General features: G+C 38.8%; 1 protein-coding gene across 6 annotated transcripts in view; it reads right to left on the reverse strand.

Moving 5' to 3' along the window:
- sipa1l1.L (signal induced proliferation associated 1 like 1 L homeolog) overlaps window positions 1-24,750 on the reverse strand; it is a 155,703-nt gene that overhangs the window by 125,613 nt on the left and 5,340 nt on the right. The window lies entirely within an intron of this gene.

Below are 24,750 nucleotides of genomic sequence, written 5' to 3' on the forward strand. Positions count from 1 at the left end.
AAGAAGGGAATGTACGCCAAGAACTGAAACATAAAGACAAAAATGTATCCGTTGATATTGCTACACAATGAAGCTATAATTCCCACTAGAGACGCTATAGATCCAAACATTTATGAAGTCACCTTCTCTCTTCTCACCCATTATCGTCTATTGCTGCTGTATCACTGATCAAACATAAAGCATAGCTGAAGTGTGTGCGTGGCTCTGTTGATATTCACGGGAAAAAACAGCAGCAATTAATCTGTCTTTCGCCACTGACTTGTGACCACACCAAAGCAGTCTGCTATACACGGAGGAGGACTGTATGGATAAAAGAGTGATGATTCAGGCCATTACCTCACACGGAGTCTGGTTATACGTGCCCATGACAAACATCACTTCAGCAAGCAGTAATCCTGTTACTCAAGTCAATGCATGTTTAACAATCCTTATAAAGACATATCACAAAGGAAATATACAGTATTATGGGGTTATTGATTGCTTCTGCATACACTTACTGGCTCATAGCACGCCTTAAAGGGTTGGTTCATTTAAAGTCAACTTTTAGTATGTTATAGAATGGCTTATTCTAAGCAAGTTTTCAATTGACCTTCATTTTTTCTATATTTTTTATAGTTTTTGAATTATTTGCCTTCTTTTTTTGACCCTTTCCATTTTTCAAACAGGGGTCACTGACCCAATCTAAAAAACAAATGCTCTGTAATTCTACAAATGTATTGTTATTACTCATCTTTCTATTCAGGCCTCTCCTCTCATATTCCAGCCTAGAGTCCTGCAGCGGTCGGGTACCAGCGGGTTACCCACAAAAAAAAGCGGGCACCCTGCGGAATATTCAGGTGCGGGTATAGAGGCGGGTCGCAGGTCTCATCTAAATTTATCTTATGTAATATTATATAATATATGTCTACAGTATATTTTAATCCTTTTAAGTTTTACAAAAGTGTTTCTGTCCCCGCCCACTTTTGATGACGTCACTTCCGGTTTGCAGCACCGCCACTTCCTGTTTGATGGTGGTCAGCAGGTTGCGGGTCGGGTTGCAGATAAGGCAGTTGTGGGTCCGGGTCGGGTTCCGGATCAAAGTGGGTAAATATGCGGGTTGCGGTTCGGGTTGCAGTTTCGGGTCCAGTCCGGGTCTTAGAAATTGGATCCGCGCAGGACTCTATTCCTGCCTATTATTTAAAGCAACGCATGGTTGCTATGGTAATGTGAACCATAGCAACCATCATGTGAATGTGGAATTTAAAACCAATTGCAAATTGTCTCAGAATATCAACCTCTACATTGTACTAAAAGTTAATTTAAAGGTGAACAAAGCATTTAAACAAAGCAAACTACAGAATAAGTCTGCCCAGATACTGTTTATGGAACCATGTGCCTAATGTCTCTCTTCAAGGTTATGTATGTAGTCCAGGTTCTTTAAGATGTTTGGACTCCTACTGTGATTATCATTGTATATATCATGTAACTTAATCCTGTAGCTCCAAGCAGTCCCAACATGCAAGTAACTGATCAAAGAGGTTCAATACAAATATTGTACAGGTACAGGACTTGTTATCCAGAATGCTTGGGACCTGGGTTTTTCTTAAATTTGGATCTCCATAGCTTAAGGAGGTGGTTCACCTTTAAGGTAACTTTTAGTATGTTATAGAAAGGTCAATCCTAAGCAACTTTTCAATTGTTCTTCAATTGTCAATTATTCTTTATAGTTTTATAGCTATTTGCCTTTTGTCTTCTGACTCTTTGCACCTTACAAATGGGCGTCGCTGACCCCTTCTAAAAAGCAAATGCTCTGTAAGGCTACAAATGTATTGTTATTGCTAATTTTTATTACTTGCCTTTCTATTCAGGCCTCTCCTATTCATATTCCAGTCTCTTATTCAAATTAATGCATGGTTGCTAGGGTAATCTGGGCCCTAGCAACCAGACTGTTGAAATTGCAAACTGGAGAGCTGATGAATAAAAAGTGAAATAGCTAAAAAACCACAAATAACACAAAATGAAAACCAATTGCAAATTGTCTCAGAATATCACTCTCTCTACATCATACTAAAAATGAATTAAAGTGAAATTTACTATGCTATGTAAAAATCACATCCACCTAGTCATATTTACATCAGTTTTTTTTTAGAGATGAACTGGAGCGTAATTCTGAGTGTGACTGCATGCACCACAGTGTGGAAATGCCTTGACGGCTGTAGTAAGTCACACCAACTGGCCTCAATCAGATCAGTAGCATTTGAATGAAAATGAAATGAATGAAAATAAATGTAAATGAATATAAACTTATCAAAGAGAAGTTAGAGTGTATGCGTTAGAGTGCATGCGTTAGAGCAGTGATCCCCAACCAGTAGCTCGTGAGCAACATGTTGCTCTCCAAACCCTTGAATGTTGCTCTCAGTGGCCTCAAAGCAGGAGCTTATTTTCAAATTCCAGGCTTGGAGGCAAGTTTTGGTTGTATAAAAACCAGGTGCACTGCCAAACAGAGTCTCAATGTAGGTTGACAATCCACATAGGGACTACTAAATGGCCAATCATAGCCCTTATTTGGCACCCCAAGAACATTTTTCATGCTTGTGTTGCTCTCCAACGCCTTTTACTTCTGAATGTTGCTCACGGGTTCAAAAGGTTGGGGATCCCTGCGTTAGAGTTTTAATCAATGAGTTCACTCTTTGATAAATATGCCTTTCAAAATGCCATAAAAATAAACAGAGTGGCGGAATTTCCCCCTAGCGAACTATGGCAATCTCTAACTTCACTCTTTGATAAATATACCCCTATGAATGAGGCCCGATTTATAGCTGGGACATGAAAGTCAGCAAACCCTGCATGTATACTAGGCCCTTCTGCTGCAGCTTTCCCAGGATATGTAGGGGCGAAAACAACACTGGCATTTCCAAAATTGCTGGGGAGAAAAAACATATACAAAATGCCACTGTCATAAATCTATATGTAATGTTTTTTTACCAGGAAAGTTTTAGACATGGAAGGACAAGTTGAAAAGGAGATAAGTATTTAGATTTGGAGGTGTGAGTATAGAGCATGAGCAAGCGTTACAATGCTGCTGAACATCAAACTGCGGAGAAGCTTGAAACAAGCAGAAGTCGAGACCATGACTAAATCCCGGATGATGGATGGGTGTAATTTAACTAAATAGCAGTCTCCCATTATCACCCAGGGCAATAACATTGCGTATACCTACAAAGGAGTAAAGGGAAGACTAATGATCACCCAGGCTTTGATAAACACATTTTCAGCATGCAGCGTTTTGCCAATTACACTGGAGAGCTTTATAGCGACAGGTTATGTCATCTCAGAGGAACAGGATGAACTAAAAATGTGTTCTGACATAGGTTGCTGTTTCACCACCGACAATGTTTTTACACCACCCAAAGGAAACCATTAAGGTTTAATTCCAGCAATGCAATGACTGAGAAGGCAGATAATAGGGGCGTGACTACTATGGAAGCAGAGGGGGCCCAGGAATGTAGGGGTCCCAGTAAGGTCCTAATTAATGAGCAAATGTAATATATATTGGTAGGCTAGGCCAACTTATCAATATTTTGGGGACCTAAATTGAATTTGTTGTGGGGCCCCGTAGCATCTAGTTATGCCACTGGCATACAGTTTATAAGGGATTATGTCATGATTTTTATGGTGTTGTTTTTATTTCTAAACTTACACTGTAAATAATTCACTCTACCATATAAAATTTCATTCCTGTTTGTTTCTCCTACTCAATGTAACTCAATGTGTCGCAGTGGGACCTGGATTTTACTATTGAGTGCTGTTCTTAGATCTACCAGGCAGCTGTTATCTTGTGTTAGGGAGCTGCTATCTGGTTACCTTCCCATTGTTCTGTTGTTTGGCTGCTGGGGGGGGGGGGGGAAAGGGAGGGGATGATATCACTCCAGCTTGCAGTACAGCAGTAAACAGTGACTGAAGTTTGTCAGAGCACAAGCCACATGACTGGGGGCAGCTGGGAAACTGACAATATATTTAGCCCTGTGTCAGATTTCAAAATTAAATATAAAATAATCTGTTTGCGCTTTTGAGAAACGGATTTCAATGCAGAATTCTGCTAGCGCAGCACTATTAAAGGAACAGTAACAACAAAAAATAAAAGTGTTTAAAGAAAAGACAATATAATGTACTGGTGCCATGCACTGGCAAAACTGGTATGTTCATTAAAGTCCAGATAGGGGAATTGGGTAGAGGCTCTGGCCTAGCCACTCACCAGTGAAATAGTCAAAAATAAATGGAAAGCCAATACCTTGTCTGCTACAAACAGGTGAATCCCAAACTTTTAAAAGCATGGCCCTTCCTCAGTGAGGACTGAGGAAGGGCCATGCGGTCCAGAAAACTTTTGAACATTGAAGTGTTGTGAGCACCATGGAATAAAGTTTGGGATTCACCCGTTTGTAGCAGACAAGGTATTGGCTTTCCATTTATTTAAAACTGGTGTGTTTACTTCAGAAACACAACTATAGTTGCTGCTGTGTAGCCATGGGGGCAGCCATTCAAGCACAGGACACATTGTTCTCATTGTATGCTACAGCGCTTATCTGTTATCTGCTATGTATCCTGTGCCTTTTCTCCATTTTTAGCTTCGAATGGCTGTCCCCATGGCTACATAGCAGCTTGTTTATATAAACTATAGTAGTCTTTCTGAAGCAAACACACCAGTTTTACCAGTGCAGGGCAACACTACATTTTATTTTCATTACTTTTAGGGCACTTTAATTTTTTTGGTGTTACTGTTCCTTTAACTGATGAGTTTTAAAAAAAAAAAACATGTTTTCCCATGACAGTATCCCTTTAAACACAATGACATATTAAGCTGTAGGCATAAAAGTCATATAGAGAACATCGATTGCACTCAAAAACTCAAAACTCAGGGGCCCCACCTCTACTACTGACTGATAATACCCACAGAGTGACCAGAAAAGTTACTACTGCACGGTGGATTAAAAGATCTAAGAGCCCTCCCCTATAAAATGAATACTGAAAAAGTCTCCTTTCATGCTGTAGTTAAACTACAGCTCTGTAACCACTCCAAAGGATACTGCTAGCGATATACTCTTTGCGGTATCATCCAGCATAATTCAATTCAACCACATTATGTCAAGAGCCTATTTAAAAATATATATCCCACCTTGTCTATTCATTATTAAATACTGTTCATTTATACCTTCTACCTCTCTAAATGAAGTGTGTAGCAAACGGACACTGAAAACACATCCATTAAATCCCATCCCTGGTCAAAGTGCAAATCTTTACTCATTAAATGCAGTGGTTTTGTGCTGCGCACAACGGGCTGCTCTTGCACATGTGGGTAGAAGTTGTACAAGATAGCTATGGTATTGATTTGGTTCACCAGTCTTTTAACCTCCTCCTGAGCAATACAAAGCCGGTAATTGCTTTATTTGAAGCTGCCTAATCCTTTTCTTGTACTGTGTTTAAGGGCTTATTTAACCAATTCCATGCTGGATAAGCCTACTATAGCTTACTTGGTATGGAAGAGCAGGAATAGCAATACGCTGGAATGGAATTTCTGCATTTATTGGAGCTCAAGCATGCACTGACAATGAGTCAGTTTTGTATACACATATAAAAACAAAATGCTATAGCAGAATACTCATTTTACAGTGGTCCATTAAAGTGCTTGATAACTAGAAACTTCTTCCTGAAGGAGTATGATTAACCAGTCTATGTTCCTCGAGCAGCTGCACGGCCAGAGATACTTGTCTGACTAGTATTTAGGCACATGCATGTTCAATTGATTTCAAAGCATTCTGAACGATCACATTCTGACACTTATTAAAATGAGACAGCGGTGTTTCAAACCTTCATGGCTCTTTCACATACAGTCGAGTTGCACAGTGAAAATCTTGCAACCAACATACTTAGGGGCATATTTATTAAGGGTCAAATTGAAAATTTAAATTGAACATTTTTTTTATGGTGTAAACTCTCAAATTCAAACTGTGAATTATGAAAACTCGATTTGAATTTTAATTCGAATTAGAATTTGATTTTCGAGATTTACCACACTCCGGCCCTTTAAAAACTCGAATTCGACTATTCGCCACCTAAAACCTGCCGAGTTCATGTATAAGTCAATGGGAGAGGTCCAGGGACTAGCCTTCCTGACTTTCGAGTTTATATTTTCGTGGTAAAAAACTTGAATAGAGTTTTCAATTTGGTAAAATCAGTGCAAGTTTTAGATATTTAATTTTTTTTTATTTTTATTAAATAACCCCCCAATCGAATTTTGAGTATATTCAAATTTAAAAGAGTTAAAAAAAACTCACATGAATTCGAAATTCGATCTTTAATAAATGTGCCTCTTATTTTTAAAAACCCATGCCTTGCTGGCAGTCAGTGGAATAACTAGAGTGCACCAGGCCCCCCTGCAAAAAAATCTTCAGTGGTGCCCGGCCCACTCGGATCCCCATCCTCCCAAACGTCCCACTCCATGCAGACTTGTGCCATGCAGACTTGGGGCCCCCCCTTCCCAGCCGCAGCTAAGAGTGACTGGGATGCGGAGGTTTTCTTGTTACCTATAGAAGAAGCAGAGAATGAGCAGCTAGAATGTAAATCGTGGGCGGGATGGCACTTGGAGACAAAGCGATGCAGTGATTTACATTCTATCCAGCAGGAAGGCAGTTTGGGAAGATTAGTCGCCCGAAGAAGAAATGATTTGTTGCTGAGCGACTAATCTCCCGATATAGTACCGTGTGTCTCTGCCCTAAGAGACTTTATAGTCGGAGTAAAAGATATCACAAATTCTTAGTCTGATGTTAGACTTGGTGCTTTCTCCACTGAAAACTGCAATACCACCCTTGTGTCTGTAAGTAGTGATGACATGGCAGCCACCTGTCACTGTACACACCTCTATCACTATTTGAGAAAATGACAATTGTGACATTAGGCCAGTGTCGGAATGGGACACCAGGGGCCCACCCAAAAATGTTTTGTAGGGGCCCACCAATTAATCTTAGACCAGGGGCCCACTCTTAGTACTATTATTATTCCTCTCCTCACTCAACCTCTATTCTCCTAGTCTCTTTTCTTTACATACTGTAATCTATTATTCCATCTATTTAGCCACTTTGTTCTCATAGAAATAGGGAATGGCCATGAAATAGGCCACATGTCTAGCAGCATAAAGGCCCACTGACACCTTGGCCCACTGGGACTTTTCCAGGTATCCCAGTGGGCCAGTCCGACACTGCATTAGCCTGAAGCAGCACACAGCTACAGCAATTTCCTAGTATTGTGCCCTTGTAGTCATTAGTACATCTGTGACTACTGAACTAAAAAGAATACAAATCACCCCTACATTCACTCATACAGAAATACACTTACCGGTCAGACAACTGTTGACAAGACACCTGTTCTTTCAGAGTAACTGCAGCCTTTTCCCTAGTATTGGGTCAATACATATCTCGCTTCATAAATAGTAACCGACCAGGGCTCTTTCACATACTAATAAGCCATGGTGAAAAAAATTCTCTTGCCCGAGGAGCAGAACAGGCAAAAGTCTGTGACTGACAATTTTTGCCCTTGTCTAAAAATGTAAACATGCATAATGTGGCCTAGCCCTTACGTGGTCAAATCAGGCAACCTGGCCAAACACATAATCATTCCATGTATGGAGAGCTTTAGCAGTTATTATTATTAAAGGCGAGGCAGTCCCTGCACAACTGCTCTTTATCTTTAAAGTGTTTGATTTACTTATCAGTATAGATGAACTTTGGTCTTGTCTGAATACAGAAACATGTCTAGGCATTGCCTCCCTATTCCTCCATTAGCAACCCCACCTCCCAAATTAACCTTTCAAGTGCCACTGATTGTAGACTATGTAGACAAAGGGACCGAAATGCAGCATAAAAACCTTCAATCTGAAGCAGTTCTAGTATTACATGTTTTTCATCCTATTTATATTTGCCATCAAACTGACAAAGACTCATATTCATATTTATGATGTTTTACCTTTGCAGCTGATGACATGTGGGAGGTAAAGATTCAATTAGCAGTTAGCAAGTAGCAAAAAGTCTATTTTTTGAAAATTCATAAAAAGTGTAAACTTTAGGGAAGCTTGGCAGCTTTGTAGGCTGAAGAAAGACATTTAACCAGATTATATTTATGTGCTCCTGCACACACCAAATAAAAAAAAAAAAATAGGCAGTGTCTTATAATGGTCGAGAATTTCTCGGCCCACACCAGACCCCTCACAACCCACATCCGGCCCTCCTTTTCCCCTCTATTCATAGACCTGCACCTGCCCCGCAGTGATGTCACAAAAGGGGCAGGGCTGGGGTGGGCGTGAGTCTATAAATTTAGGGGCCAGAAGCTGAAAGCCAGCAGTGCTTGGTCGCTATGCTGAGGATTTTGTGCAACCCATTAGTGATGCGTGGGTCAGGGTTTCCCTGACCCGCACCCGACCCTATTAATGATAATTAATTTATTTCACACTCATACAGAGAGTTGTGAAATCCGGTATAAGCTTATTCAATAGTGCTTATTAACTTTGAATTTTTCTCACCATTAAGTTAAACTGGCTCAGGTGCCAATTGCCCCGAGCCTCTCACTTAAGGAAGGGGGGAGAGAGAAAAACCGTCCCCAACTTTAATATCCCCAATCTTCAATATGGTATTTAGCTTACCGGATTTCTGTTGTGACCCGGGTGCAGCCGCCCCGAGTCCGTCGCCAAGAAATAAACGCCAAGTTACGATTATTGATGTATGGCAGCGCACTCCAGACCACATTCAATAGTCACCAACACCGCAGTCGCTTGTTAAAAAGATAAATTTTATTTGAACATTAGGCTAAAAAGCGTCTGAGGTCTGACGCGTTTCGTGTTCACACACTTCCTCAGAGACCTCTGTGAACACGCGTCAGACCTCAGACGCTTTTTAGCCTAATGTTCAAATAAAATTTATCTTTTTAACAAGCGACTGCGGTGTTGGTGACTATTGAATGTGGTCTGGAGTGCGCTGCCATACATCAATAACCGCACCCGACCCTAACCTGCCCTGCACCGACCCGCGCCCGATTCCGGGGGTCCTTTTACAGACCCGCCGATAACGTCACAATGACCTTACAAAAGGGGCTGGGCGAGCAGACGCGAGAGTATAAAGCAGGAATCTGGAAGGCATTTGAAGGTGGCACCCGCGGGGAGCACTACGAGGTCGACCTGCGGGCCCCGCGGGTATCTGGTCTGCCCGCACATCACTACAACCCATGGGTTTTGGGCCAGTGTCTTGCCCTTGCAGCAGTTTCAGTTCAATTTTTACTCCCACCTATTTCAGTAAATCTATGTACAGTGGGCTTGAAACTGTTTCGAAGGGCCCATGACATTCATACAATGATGTTTTTATTTTAGTAGCTATAGAAACATGGGAGATACTATTATTTTTAAGCATTTTCAGGAATTTGATGAAAACGGAGGAAAGCTTTGCAGTTAGGTAGTTATAGTAAGACATAGTAAGACATAGTAAGACATTAATCCATTTTGACTGAGTGTGAAGTTTACAAAAATATATGGATTTGTGGGATCAAATTACTGTTACAAGCATTTTTGGCCTTGCAATCTTAAGTCTACATAATTTTGGTACCGTGCATTACCAAAATGATAATGTACTGCTGTGAGCTTTCAATATATTCAAGTCAAGAATCTCTATACTGGCTCACTTGGGAGGCATTGGGGTTTTCCATATCAATTTAAAAAAAACTGTTTTGGAGGTATTTATGGGATTATGCAATAAAAGTTGCTAAATTTGCCCAAGAGCATAGCAAATAATCAACTAATAAGCAAGCATCTTACTGGTTACTATGGGTTACTGCTTCTGGACAAACTTGGTGCTTTTTATTACTTATGGGGTTTAGACTGTTGTAGATGCTACAGAAGATTTAGAAAGTTTAGATTGTTCTGAAATATATATTTATATAGTTTTTTTTCTCGGTAAAAATGCCCAAAAAGTGAAATAGTAAAAAAACTTTATAAATTACAAAAAATAAATAAAAAAATAAAAATGATGTCACTGATAGGAGTTAAACATAATGGGACCCTGAAGCAATAATACACGAGTGAATGTATGGGCTCAATACACAACAGTCTCCAATTAAAAGCAGCTGTATAGAATTTTGTTTCATTTTTCCCTTACCAGCTGTTAACATATCCAACACAACTAAAACACTAGCATTAAAGCTAGTGATGAACAGGGAAGGCTGCAAAATTTCCAAACTGCCTTCCCCCAACTAAACACATACACCACAAAGGAGATACTAAAGCTGGTGATACAAGGGGAGATCCTCTTGTTTGGTGACGTCACCAAATAAGCAGATCTTTCCCCAATATCAGATCACAACGAGAAGAATACAGGAGGTGGGATCGAGGGCCGCATCAGTGTACCGATGTGGTCCTTGATCCAACGGGATTTTTAAACCCGCCTGATCGACATCTGGCCAATTTATGGCCAGATATCGACTGGGGAAGCCCATCAGATGGCCCGATACACTGCCTAATAAGCTGCCAACTTAATCAGTCAGCAGCTTAGACCGGCTTGTGTATAGGGAGTATATCATATTGCATGGTTGTTGACCTGCTTTCTTAATCACCTATCAATTAAAACATGGAGACACATAACATATAAGCCAAAACCTTGAGTTCTAGCCAGGGAACGCAAGTTTCCTGGAAGATGAACACAGGCCAAGAACCAGCCAATTCTCTGGACAAGAGGCACTGCATCAGCCTGGGTGCAGACACACTGAGTGGATTCATGCACTTCCGTGACTAAATCTACTCCATGTGTCTGAAACATTACTGCAAATTGTATCAGAATATCACGTTCTACATCACTGTCATATTAAAATTTAATTGTAAACCTTCAGTCATCCCCTTACCCTTTTTCTGTAGCCCAAAAATGAATGGTAAACTACACCTTTAACATCTCCTGTCTCAAAAGTAATCTTCTTCTCTCCCAAAACCACCTAACAATGACTAGTAAAATAGTTTAGTTCCTTGGACAAACAGTGGAACATTAAACAGAGTTTTGTAAAGAAATCCAAGAACCATTCTTTCAGCACGTACAAGCATGGAAAACACCCATCATTTTGATCAAGCAGTTGTTGAGCCATGTGGAACTACTACATTTTCTGTAGCACAAACTATTAGAGAGCTGTTACAAAGAACTACGTAAATGCAATAATTAAAAGTCAGCAGTAGTCAATGGAAGGTTCAAACAATAAGAGGAATTCACAAACATGGAGTTAGCCAAAAACCTAATGGAAAAGCTGATTCCCTCTGCGCTGTCAATTTCTAAGGTTGGAACTACATGTTACGCTTCTTTCCGATCCGACGCAATAAAAGTAAGCGCAGACGTCACGTTGGAGTGCTCAGTGTGCTTCCTGTCATTGCGTCGGAAGGACGCACACCGTGTAGTTCCAGTATTAGTGTTTTCCCTAGATCTGCGCTCCCCTTTTAAAGGAGTGGTTCACCTTCAAACAACTAGTTTTTTTCAAATAGATCACCAGAAATAATGACTTTTCCAATTACCATTTTTCTAATATTGAGGTGTAAAGGGTCAATACCTTCTGAAGCAGCCCTGGGAAGGGGTGGTCGCCAACCCTGTAAACTGTAAAGAGCTTATGCAATCAAAAATTCACAAACTTCCTAAGACTAGTTTAAGATTTTTACACCACCTAACAGCAAAATAGCTTTCTTAATTTTGAAGTAACAGGTTGCCATTTTTAACTTTATCTTTCTGACCTGATGCTATTGAGGCAAGCAAAATGGCTTTAACGTAAAAATAAATTGCATCTACTTCAAATTGTCAAACAGTTCAGGCCGAGGATTGATTCGTCGATGATATTCCAAATTCATGAAAGTGCCATGTGATACAACAATTAACCTTTAGTTAAAAAAAGTGATGACTATACTTAGTTGGGGGAGCCCAGGCTGAAAGTCGATAAGTAGCGATGCACAGAGTCCAGGATTCGGACAGGATTCTGCTTTTTCAACAGGATTCGGATTCAGCCAAATCCTAGTGCCTGGCCGAACCGGATCCTAATCTGCATATGTAAATTAGTAGTGGGAGGCAAAATCAAATGACTTTTAGTCACAAAACAAGGAGGAAAATATTTTTTCCCAAACTTTTTCGTTTCCGGACCCTAATATGCATGTGCAAATTACTATTCAGATTCAGTTCGGTACTCTGCAGAATCTTTCACAAAGGATTTACCCAAATCCAAAATTGTGGATTCAGTGCATCTATATCGATAAGGGGCAAATTTAGGGAGATTTCGGATCTGCTGTCCTAGATATTCCTGGAAGTATATTTTAGAGGTCAAATATAACAAGGTTTGAGGGAAACACATCTTTGATATCTTTCGATATCCTTGGAACTATAGCCGATTGGCCACTTTAGCAATGTGTTCTTATGGTTCTAATCTTTGGGGATCCTTGCCAAATCTTGGGTCTCAAAAGAGAACAAATAAGTCTAACAAACACTGTTGTTGCACAACAATACTGTAGTAATTTTTATAAAAGCACTATAGACATTAGATTCATCTTTGCAAAATTATAGATTGTAAGGTCTTGTAGTCAAGATCATTGTGCACAGCTAAACACCAGTTGTTGGTGCTCTAAGAACATGAAATAATTTTCAAATTTCAAATGTTTTGCAAAGAATATGATTGATTGATTTTAGATAATACATTTAATATTTAATTTTGCACAGTGGTGAGTTTATAACTTCTTCATATGAAATGCAAACTAAATTACACAAAAAGGAGTTCTCATTTAGCTCCAGAATTCTCTAAACGGAAAAAGTAAGATATCCATTATTCAACCACACTCCCTCCTGTTTTTCATACTCCACAGAAACGAATATAGAGCCAGCTCAAGCTGGGATGATTTAAGCATGTGAAAGAGAAACACATTTGCTAGAGCCAAGTTAGCACACAATCTGTCCTCAATCAGCCCGGCTGAATAGGTTTTGTTTCCAGCTACCACCTGCAGTGAGCATCCCAAACCCATGGGCCACTAGCGGACTACCGCCACTCTGTAATTAGGGAGGGCATGATCTAACTAAAAACAATACCATATTTACTTTAGAAATCTCAGATGCAATCTCCTTACTTTAAATCTGTTGCATTGATTATGGGCATCAATTTTATACAGTCTTGCTAAAATTTTAAATTATGGATAGGGGTGGAAAGGACCGACATAGGAGAGATGAATATATGCTCCTAGTAATTAAGTATTCTCAGTTAGTAAAGCCTTTGTCTTTTGTTTTGGAAGATTCCATGTGCGCCAATCTCCGATTCCACAGTTTTTATTTTAACTCACAGTATTTTTTGAGGTTTCGGTCCATTATCCATTATACGGAAATACGTTATCCAGAAAGCTCCAAATTACGGAATGCCCATCTCCTATAGACTCCATTTTATCCAAATAATCCATATTTGTAAAAATAATTTTCTTTTTCTCTGTAATGATAAAACAGCACCCTATACTCGAACCAAACTAAAGGTGGCCATACACGGGCAGATAAAGGTGCCGATATCGGTTGTTTGAACCGATTTGACAGCTTATCTGACATGTATGGGGGCTTCCGACGGGTGTTCCCGATCGATACCTGGCCACGATATCGATCGGGAAGGTTTGATTTTTAACCGACCGACCCGTCAGAGCCCCTTGGCGCATCGTAATTAGATCGTTCAGCTATACGGCCGAACCTTCGAATTACCCCCGATATAGCAATGCCGTTAGTGGCATATCGGGGAAAGATCCGCTTGTTTGGCGATGTCGCCAAACGAGCGGATCTTTGAGTCTATGGCCACCTTAAGATATAATTAATCCTTATTGGAAGCAAAGCCAGCCTATTAGGTTTAATTAATGTTTACATGATTTTTTAGAAGACTTAAGGTATGAAGATCATAATTATGGAAAGATAAAGGAAAGCCGCAGGTCCAGAGCATTCTGGATAATAGATCCCATACCTTTACCACTTACTCATTGGACACTAAATTTAAAATCAGTGTTGGAGATCAGGAGGTGAGAAGTGTCATGATTAGTACTTGGCACACAACTGTTGCCTAAAACCCACCACCAAAGCCCTAAGGGCTCTTACTGACGAGCGGTTGAAGCTGCGAACCCCTGCGTTCCATTTTTCTGCGTTCAGCCGCAGGGGAGCGCAGGAATAGACGCATTTAGTTCTTTTCAATGGGGCTGTACTCACACAGGCGCATGTAGGCACCGAACGCAGATTGAGACGCAACATGCTGCATTTTTCCTGCGTTCGGCACCTACACACGCCTGTGTGAGTACAGCCCCATTGAAAAGAACTTAATGCGTCTATTCCTGCGCTCCCCTGCGGCTGAATGCAGAAATACGGAACGCAGGGGAGTGCAGCTTTAACCGCTCATCAGTAAGAGCCCTTTTAAAAGCAAGGCATCAACTGGGTTGGGGGGGGGACACAAATTATAACAAACTAAACATCCATTATTATTACCCTCAGCACAACAGTGTTTACCAATTTGTGGGGCAAAAGCAATAGGTAATGACATAAGATAGAACAGTGATCCCCAACCAGTAGCTCGCGAGCAACATGTTGCTCTCCAACCCCTTGGATGTTGCTCCCAGGGGCCTCAAAGCAGGTGCTTATTTTTGAATTCCAGGCTTGGAGGTGAGTTTTATTGCATTAAAACCAGGTGCACTGCCAAACAGAGCCTCAATGTAGGTTGACAATCCACATAGGGGCTACTAAATGACCAATCACAGCACTTATTTGGTACTCCAGGAACATTTTTCATGCTGGTGTTGCTCCCCAACTCCTTTTACTTCTGAATGTTGCTCACGGGTTGTAAAGGTTGGGGATCCCTGAGATAGAAGATAAGCATGAAACCTTTCTACAATGCTTGTTTTTTGTAAAGTAAATCTAATTTAGGATTCCTGCATTTAAATGGCATAACATTTCTCTGACTCGGATGAGAAAATCTAAGAAGTTTCAGCTGAAACCAGCCATGCATTCTGAGAAACACTATACAGCAAATCAAAGGACAAAATAACAGGGTGTCAAATGTGCAGAAAAGCAGCCAGCATAAAAAAAATCTAATATAATCACAGCATAAGCCACTTGTGTGCCAAAAAAAGGAATACGATTTAAAGAGCTTTCCGACAACTCAGGTATTAAGTAAAGCAACTAAAAATAAATGAGGTATATTACATTTTATAAATAGTTCTCTCTCTCACAATGTTTTTTTTATGAGTGCTGAAGTTATACTTAAATATTTACAAGAATAGTTACTCATATAAGGCAATGAGCCAGAGTCATACTGTCATACTTACAAGACAGCGGTATATCTGTTTTATAAAATATTATTCCGGGTGCAACCGCCGTACAGAAAATACGCTGACACGCACCAACTGTGGTTGAACTGTGGACTCCTTAGTGTTTATTGTACATATAGGTGTACACTTACAAAGTAAAGAGGTTTCACTTTGATGTGTGTTTGAGGACTTTTGAGGCTAGGGCTGAAACAACCTGATGAAATACACAGGCCGAAAATCAGTTTGCTGCTCTTCCCCCCCCCCCCCTTCTCTGCTGTAATCTGAGCCCAGAGCTATAAGTGAGCAGGGAGAGACTCAGGCAGGAAGTGATGTTACACCAAGCTAATACAGCAGCTGCTATCCTAAACAAAGAGCTTCTAGAGCTTTTTACTCAGGTATGGTAAAACATTCTACATAATAAATATAGCATTCTAGCTTGCACTATTGCAGCTAATCTATTGGCAATAAAACTTTCTGCTACAGTTCCATTGATATTTTGATAATAAAAATAATTGTTGATCCTAAATCTTACCAAATTAACCGTTTAACTAAGGTTTCCAGGATCAGCTAGCAGTGCAAACATGCATTCATCCCAAGTCTGGGAATCACTGCTCTAGGGCTAGCAACATACAGCTAGGGCAAGATGGGGCAGAAATCAGACTGCCGAAACCCCGAACACTAGCCGAATATTCTTGTCTGCTCTCGTTCGGAAGACTATTCAGTTAACAGCCAAAAAGGATGAACATGTCCAAATCTGGTACAATATGATTCTGAAACAGAATTTTAAATGTATGAAGGGCACCATTTGTGAAATACGCATGATGCAGATTAAACCGTCTTTTTTTGCCACGTATAAATGGAAAATCTTTCGCAGGAAAACCTCTCTCTATATACTGTGCTTGTATTCCCACAGTAGATACACGGTATTGTACTTAAAGGACCAGTAACATCAAAAAATGAAAGTGTTTTAAGGTAATAAAAATATAAAGCAGTGTTGCCCTACACTAAATACAGTGTTTGCTTCAGAAACACTACTATTGGTTGGATAAATAAACTTCCGTGCAGCCATTCAAAGGAGAAAAAGCTTGGGTTACACAGCAGATAGCAAATAAGCCCTGTAGAACATAATGTTATCTGTTATCTACTATTTATCCTGTGACATATAGCCTTTTTTCAATTTCTGCTATCGCTACTCAGAAGCTTGCTTATATTAACTATAGTAGTGTTTCTGAAGCAAATCAATCAGTTTACCAGTGCAGGGCAACACTACATGATATTTTCATTACTTTAAAACACTTTCATTTTTTGGTGTAACTGTTCTCCTACAGCATGAGCAACAAAACATCTGAAATGACATATGCATCGCGGAGCAGCACAAAGTTGCCTCAGTATGGCTTCTTGTTGCCTGGGAAGGAGGATATTAAGCGCAGGTGACAAAATGACCCAACTGCCATTATCCTAGGACATTTGCATGATGCTGTTCATAATAACAGGACTGGCTTTGTTTGCTGAAAGGGAACGTTCAATCTAACAGCATACCTAACTCTTGGTATGCTGTAGAGAGATATGGTATTGTAAGGCAAGTGCTTTTTTTATGTATGATTTTTAACAATACAAAAGCAAGTTTTGAGATTTAAGCTAAAGAAAAGTTAAATTGGCTCGTAAAAACGTTGGGAAATTAAACCATGTTAAAAACACCTAAATTACTTGGGCCGTAAGAAGAAAAAGTCGTAAAACAAAAGCACAATGTTAAATCAATAACCCCAAACTATTACAAATATGGATTATGCTTTTATACATATTGAGTCATTGGCTTAATATTTTTATGAACTATATTCTACGCTCTGGTATTTAATTTCCTATTTAAAAAGGCTTTTAAAAGCATGCAATGAATCATATCACCTTGGAAACATGAGCAAGGGAAAGGGTACGCTGTGTTCTTTGCTTTTGTTTAGTGGAAATGTATTGAGACAGGCAACATATACAACGCTGGCTACAAGATTTCGCTTGGGGTTGGGATATGTGAACAAGTCAAAATTCAAGAATATTTCGGTTTCATATCTTACATGAACAGATCATTTGTGGTAAATGCCCACAGGTAGGTGCCCCAACGTTATCTTTAGTCATCAATAATATGCAATTTCGGTGATATAAATTACATGATCCTTACATGTCAATTGAGCAAAATATTTATTGCATATTTTTTTCCTACCACTCCATTATTCTGCCCTGACTGATTTATAGGAAACAACTTCAGCAAGACAATATTACGTACTGCAAATGCTTTTGTTTTAAATATGATTTTCACAGGAGACTATTCTGCTAAACCAAAAAACACAGGGAGGCTTTTGAAATGGACCTGTATGCCTTTAGCATTAATCAACAAAAAATACAGATTTTTCATATTGCTTGACCTTAATAGAGCAAACGAGAAACAAACTACTCCGTGTTTGGTCCTTACAAGGCATATAATTAAGATAACCAGTGCACCCTTGAATCACAGATTTATACTAACAAAACTGTCACAACAAAGGGTGAAGGGAGGAGGCTGCATTCAGGTAACCTAATTATCTACTTTGCAAGAACACTGAATTGCTATGGTTTCCCTGTATCGATTAAAGGGGGGTTAACTTTTGGTATGTTATAGAATGGTTAATTCTAAGCAACTTTTTAATTGGTCTTCATTGTTTTATAAATTCTGAATAATAATAACCTTCTGCTTCTGACTCTTTCCATCTTTCAAATGGGGGTCACTGACCCCACATAAAAACAAATGCTCTGTAAGGTTATGGATCTAATATTATTGATACATTGTATTACTTATCTTTCTATTCAGACCCTCCCCTATTCATATTCCACTCGCTTATTTGGATCAGTGCGTGGTTGCATTGATTCGAACAAGACCTTAGCAACCAGATTTTGATGTTGAAATTGCAAACCGGAGAGCTGCTGAATAAAAAGCGAAATAACTCAAAAACCACAAATAATAAAAAATTAGAACCAATTGCAAATTGTCTCAGAATATCACTCTCTACATCATACTAAAAGTTAACGCAACCCCTTTAAGAAACATTAAACCAGATTTTTTTTGTTATTAAAGGAACTGTAACACCAAAAAATTTAAGTTTTTTAAAGTAATGAAAATATCATGTACTGTTGCCCTGCACTGGTAAAACTGATCTGGGTGCTTCAGAAACACTACTATAGTTCATATAAACAAGCTGCTGTGGAGCAATGGGGGAAATTGAGAAACGGCTTTATGGCACAGGTTAACTAATGGATAGATAACACCATTAGACAGACAGAGCTTATCTTCTATCTGCTGTGTAACTTGAGCTTTTTTCTCCTTTGAATGGCTGCCCCCATTGCTACACAGCAGATTATTTATATAAACAATAGTAGTGTTTCTGAAGCAAACACACCAGTTTTACCAGTGCAGGGAAACACTGCATTATATTTTCATTACTTTAAAACACTTATTTTTTGACGTTACTGTTCCTTTAAATATATATTTATTCTATTTTTTTATATATATTTTCAGCACAAGCCCTATTCACTGAACTCATGTTGAACAAGTGGGTATAATATCCCTTTATGGGAAAAAGGAATAATACCAATCAGATAGGTATATATAGAAATAGCACATACAGTAACAGGTAACGGAATTACTCTTTTTTTTTCTTAGTTTAGCCGAATAGTCTCCTGAGAGAACAAGTAGCATAGACAAAAACAAGACTCCTATAAAACACGTGCAATAGAGCTCATGTCATGATACAAGCAATACTGCCCACAGCTATCAGTGTCACACTGTTAAACTCCATTTAACATTTGTCTTACTATATGCACCATTCTGTGGCTTTGATACAAAGAGCTTTATAAACAATAAATAGGAAAAAGAAGCGAATCCGTTACTGCCAGGAAGTGCTGACAATTGAGATTATATATTATCTGACAAGATTTTGAGATAGGTTTCCCCTAATTTATACTCTAAACTGAATTGAAATACACAGAAATTGGAACCTCGATAATTGCAGCTAATTCCCAGCCTTTAATTGCTTGAAAAAATGCAGAAAGCCTTGGCGTTTTGCCACAAATTACAAATCCAACATGAGAGAGGAATCATAATAAACAGAGGCCCTTGAAATCCAGCTATTTTTCTAGCAGTTTTAAAGCAAGAAGACAGGTGTTTTGAGCTTTGCCATTTTAAACAGTGGTGCAATCAATTATTGGCCCAAAACAAGGAACAAGCAGATTTCAAGCAATGTCCTGGGAGCATGATAAAATGTACATTCATATTCAGTATAAATGTATGGCATTTGTGCAAAAAATCTGTGGGGTTGATTGATAAAGTATCTCACTGGGGAACCCTTAAGGAATCCCAGCAATTCCATTTAGCTATTTTTGCATTTAAAGGGGTTGTTTACCTTTGAAATAACTTTTAGTATGATGTAGAGAGTGATATTCTGACAACCTGCTATTGGTTTTCCTTTTTTATTATTTGTGTTTTTTGAGTTATTTCGTTTTTTATTCAGCAGCTCTCCAGTTTGCATTTTAAGCAATCTGGTAGCTAGGGTCCAAATTACCCTAGCAACCATGCATTGATTTAAATAAGAGACTGGAACTACGACTAGGAGAGAGCCTGAGTAGAAAAAAAGAGTAATAAAAAGTAGCAATAACAATACATTTGTAGTCTTAGGGCAGGGGCCCACAGGCAGATTTGGGTAGATTTAGTGGCCTGGCGACTAATAACCTCTTCTTCTGGGCAACAATCTCGCTATCCCCCTGCCTTTCCGCCTGCTAAAATGAAAAAACCCCTGCGGCAAGTCACCCGAAGTTTACTCGTGAGGCAATTTCGGGTGACTTCAGAAAACGAAGCAACGCGTGTGCCATGCCGCAGGCGATTTCGCATTCTAGAAGACAGGGGAAGCCGTTCGGGGAGATTAGTCACCCCAAAGAAAAGGCGATTAGTCGTGGGGCGACTAAATCTCCCCCAATCTCCAGGTGTGCCCTTACCCTTAGAGAGAAGTTGGAAAGAGTGAGAAGAAAAAGGCAAATTATAAAAAAAAACTAATGAAAAGCAATTGAAAAGTTGCTTAGAAAAGCAATTGAAAAGTTGCTTAGAATTAGCCATTCTATAACATACTAAAAATAATTGAAATATGAACCACCCCTTTCAGGGAATAGTGTTTCAAGTCTAGAAGAGAAGAAGTCAGTAAAGAGAAAGAGAGAGAGTGCACTACCCACCACCGCATGTGTTACAGGCTCATTAAAGTGCTAACAGCTTGAGCTATTAGTGCAGGAAGAAAAGGCCAAACTGTACAACAATACCACTGATCATACTGGCGCTGATGTGATAAGCAAATCAGATACAACTGGGAACATTTCCCACAAGCATGTTTAGCAATTCAGTTATTCACAAGTAACAAACAGTGGATTTAGCCTTCTGAGGCTACTACATGCCTCAATAGACACTTCCTATGAGGTGCAAATAAAGCCCAGTTACTTTAGGACAGACAAGCCAATTAACCCCATGCCATTGTCAAACTGAATTTTCTCCTTTTGCACCCCTTAATTTTGCATTACAAAGGCTGATTACTTATCAGTCTACTCTTGTACATTTTATTGCCAATAAACTATATACTGCGCAGCAGCCCCTGAGGGCTCTTACACATGAGCGTTCTGACCTGCGCTCCCCTGCGTTCCGTTTTTTGGCGTTCAGCCGCAGGGGAGCGCAGGAATAGACGCAAGTCATTATTTGAAATGGGGCTGTACTCACTCAGGCGCGTGTAGGCGCCGAACGCAGGTTCAGACGCAACATGCTGCATTTTTCCTGCGTTCGGCGCCTAAACGCGCCTGAGTGAGTACAGCCCCATTTCAAATAATGACTTGCGTCTATTCCTGCGCTCCCCTGCGGCTAAACGCCAAAAAACGGAACGCAGGGGAGCGCAGGTCAGAACGCTCATGTGTAAGAGCCCTACATGTAAAGTACTTATAATAACCCAGAGCATGTGCTGCAAATCTAGGAGAAGCAGCTTCAGAAGCACAGATCTTCATTGCCCAAAGGATGGGGTGGTCTTGGTATAGTAAAAGCCCAAAATATCTAGACATTGTTTTGAGCTTTAGTTCTCCTTTAAACAGGTGGTTCACCTTTAAATTGACATTTATTATGTTATAGAATGGTTAATTCTAAGCAACTTTACAATTGGTCTTATAGTTTTTAAATTATTTGCCTTCTCCTAACTTTCAAATGGGGGTCACTGACCCCAGCTACTGCTATTGCTACTTTTTATTACTCAGCTTTCTATTCAGGCCCTCTCCTATTTATATTCCTGTCTCTTATTCAAATCAGTGCATGGTTGCTAGGATAATCTAGACCATAGCAACCAGATTGCTGAAATTTCAAACTGTAGAGCTGTTGAATCTAAAAATGTATTAATAAAAAATGAAAACCAAATGCAGACTGTCTCAAAATATCACTCTTTACATCATACTAGGAGGCCCATTTATCAAAGGTCGAATTTCAAATTCGATTCATACGAATAGAGGTTTTTTTTTTATTCGAATATACTCACAATTCGACCGGGAGGTTATTTAAGAAAACATTTGAATGTCTAATATTTGATCGAATGGTTCAGACCCAAAAATAAGTATTATACTCGATTCATACAAATAGAGTTTTTCTCCTAAAAAAAGCTTGAATATCAGGAAGGCTAGTAACATCTCCAAATGGCTCAACGGACCTCTGTCATTGACTTGTACATGAACTCGTCAGGTTTTAGGTGGTAAATATTCGAATTAGGACTGTTTCTATGGTTGAGGTGTGATAAATCTCACATTCGAATTTACATTCGAACAGGGGGAATCAAATTCGAATGTGTGAATTTTGAAACTCGAAAATTCAAATTTATTATTTAACCCTTGATCAATTTGCCCGTAGATGTTAATTTAAAGGAGAGCAACCCCTTTAAGGTAAACAACCCACTTTACCTTCCTGCATGTGTGTTATTTTTATAAGCTGAGGTTTTGACCTTTGATGAAGCAAAAGCAACACAAAATAATCAGTATTTTAGTAGCTCATCCTAGACAATGCACAAGCAGCAACTTATTTCAGTGTTTAACATAACACAGTCTTGCCACAGGGCATCCATGTTTCCTCTAACAAAGCATATGTGCCTCGAGCCTCAGAAATGAATGGCCCTTGCATGCTGCTTTTGTTTTGAACAGTTTGGAGAGGGTTTTACTAAAAACCAGGATCTTGCTAGGATTTCCATTCAATAAAGGTAAATGGAAAAAGCACCTAGCAATAATCTCCCTGTTGAACAAGTGCGGTTACTTTCTTTTTATTTCTAGAAATACTCAGGACAATACACAGTTATTGGTTGTTCTGCACAAAGAGATTATTTAAACAGCTCCCACATTGTTTACTTTGCTGAGGTTAAAAAAAAAAAACACTCCAATGAAATAATGCCTCTATTGGCCCAATTTTGAAAAAATAATTTTTTTTTTCATAATTTATTGTTTTATTTTGTTTTTATTGTCTTCCTATTTTGCCTCTTTCCAGCTTTGAAATGGGGGTCACTGACCGCAGCAACTAAAACAGGATTGCTCTGTGAGGCTGCAATGTTTATTAAAAAATGGGGTTGCATATTATTACTTAGCTTTCTATGCAGGCCTTCTCAAATCCAATGGTCTCTGATTCAAACCGCTACCTAGTTTCTAAGGTAAACTGGACCCTAGCAACAGAAAGTTGATTAACAAGCCTAAATAACCTAAAAAAACATAAATACACAAGTAACAAAAAAAAATAAAGACTCAGCGCAAACTGTATTAGAATATTAGTCATACAAAAAAATAGGTGAACTACCCTTTTAATGCACCAGGAAACGGGTAAAGAAAAGTAGCTTGAAATAAATGATGTAAATATGTAACAAGCTTAAAGGGGTTGTTCACCTTCTAAACACTTTTTCAGTTGATTTGTTTTCAGATTGTTCTCCAGAAATACTTTTTTCAATTGCTTTCCATTTTTTTACAGTTTTTCCATAATCTAATTTTAAAGTGTTACGGTTCCTGTCTCCTGCCTGTTGTTTTTAAGTCTGGCAGTTCAGTAATTTAGGTGCATATTCTGAACTGTTACAATTTGCTACATTCATTGATACATTTCTCAGCAGCATCCCTGGAGTATTAGCAACTATTGTATCAGTTCTAACAGCTGCCTTTAATGAAACTCATGGATTCCGCTCAGCAGGTACAAATATAAGAAATTTATCAACTAAATGTATCAATTTAGAACAGTTTATAAAGTCAGAGACCCCCCTCCCTCCCAGAGCTATTTTAGAAAGGTGAAAAATTAGACTTTACACTTCAATATTAGAAAAACGGTCACACATAGAAAATACAAAGTAATTGGAAAAAGTCTATATTTCTGGTGAACTGTCTGAAACCAACTGAACTTAAAAAAGGTGTTGGAAGATGAACAACCCCTTAAAAAACTCCTGACTTTTCTAAAATAGGACTTGCCCGATTACAAACAGTTTTTGTTTACAAGACCTGTACAGCTCGGAACTGTAAATCTCTGCCTTGGTGCACTGGTGTATGGTGCTAAACACACAAATTACAGGAAAAGTATTCATGTAGCTGAGCACACAAAGAAAACAATAAAACAGGCACACGTCGTGGGAGCCAGGAAAGAATACTGGAACAATGCTGGAGCCAGAAGTAATATACCAAGATCTCTCTTTCCCACAATTATTTTGTCAAAGTGGGCCACTCAACATTCATGTTGCTGGAAGCATGCCAAAGCAACTAACATTATATATATATATATATATATATATATATATATATATATAGTGAATAAAGTATATATATATAGTGAATAAAGTACCCCCTCTTGTAAAATATAAGGATATTATAAGTTACCGAGGAGTTTCATGACCATATAAAAACACGAGGCCGAAGGCCGAGTGTTTTTATACAGGTCATGGAACTCCGAGGTAACTTATAATATCCTCATATTTTACAATTGGGGGTACTTTATTTATTATAATATACAAATTTTAGTGAGTCGTGACAGAAATTACATCACTACTCACCATTTATAACTGATGACATCACTACTCACCGTTTATAAGGATATAATTTACAGGATATTCATGGCTTTTGTGTAAATATATATATATATATATATATATATATATATATATATATATATATATATATATATATATATATATATATATATATATATATATATATATATATATATATATATATACACATACACACACATACACACACACACACACACACACAAAATGCTATAATAAATAACCCTGGCTGTTTCAGTGAGAGCTCCCAAACACAAACAAGAATGTGAGCCATACATATACAAATACTTTACTGTCAAGCTGATG

The sequence above is a fragment of the Xenopus laevis genome, chromosome 8L (assembly GCF_017654675.1).
Source record: "Xenopus laevis strain J_2021 chromosome 8L, Xenopus_laevis_v10.1, whole genome shotgun sequence".
Taxonomy (NCBI): Eukaryota; Metazoa; Chordata; class Amphibia; order Anura; family Pipidae; genus Xenopus; species Xenopus laevis.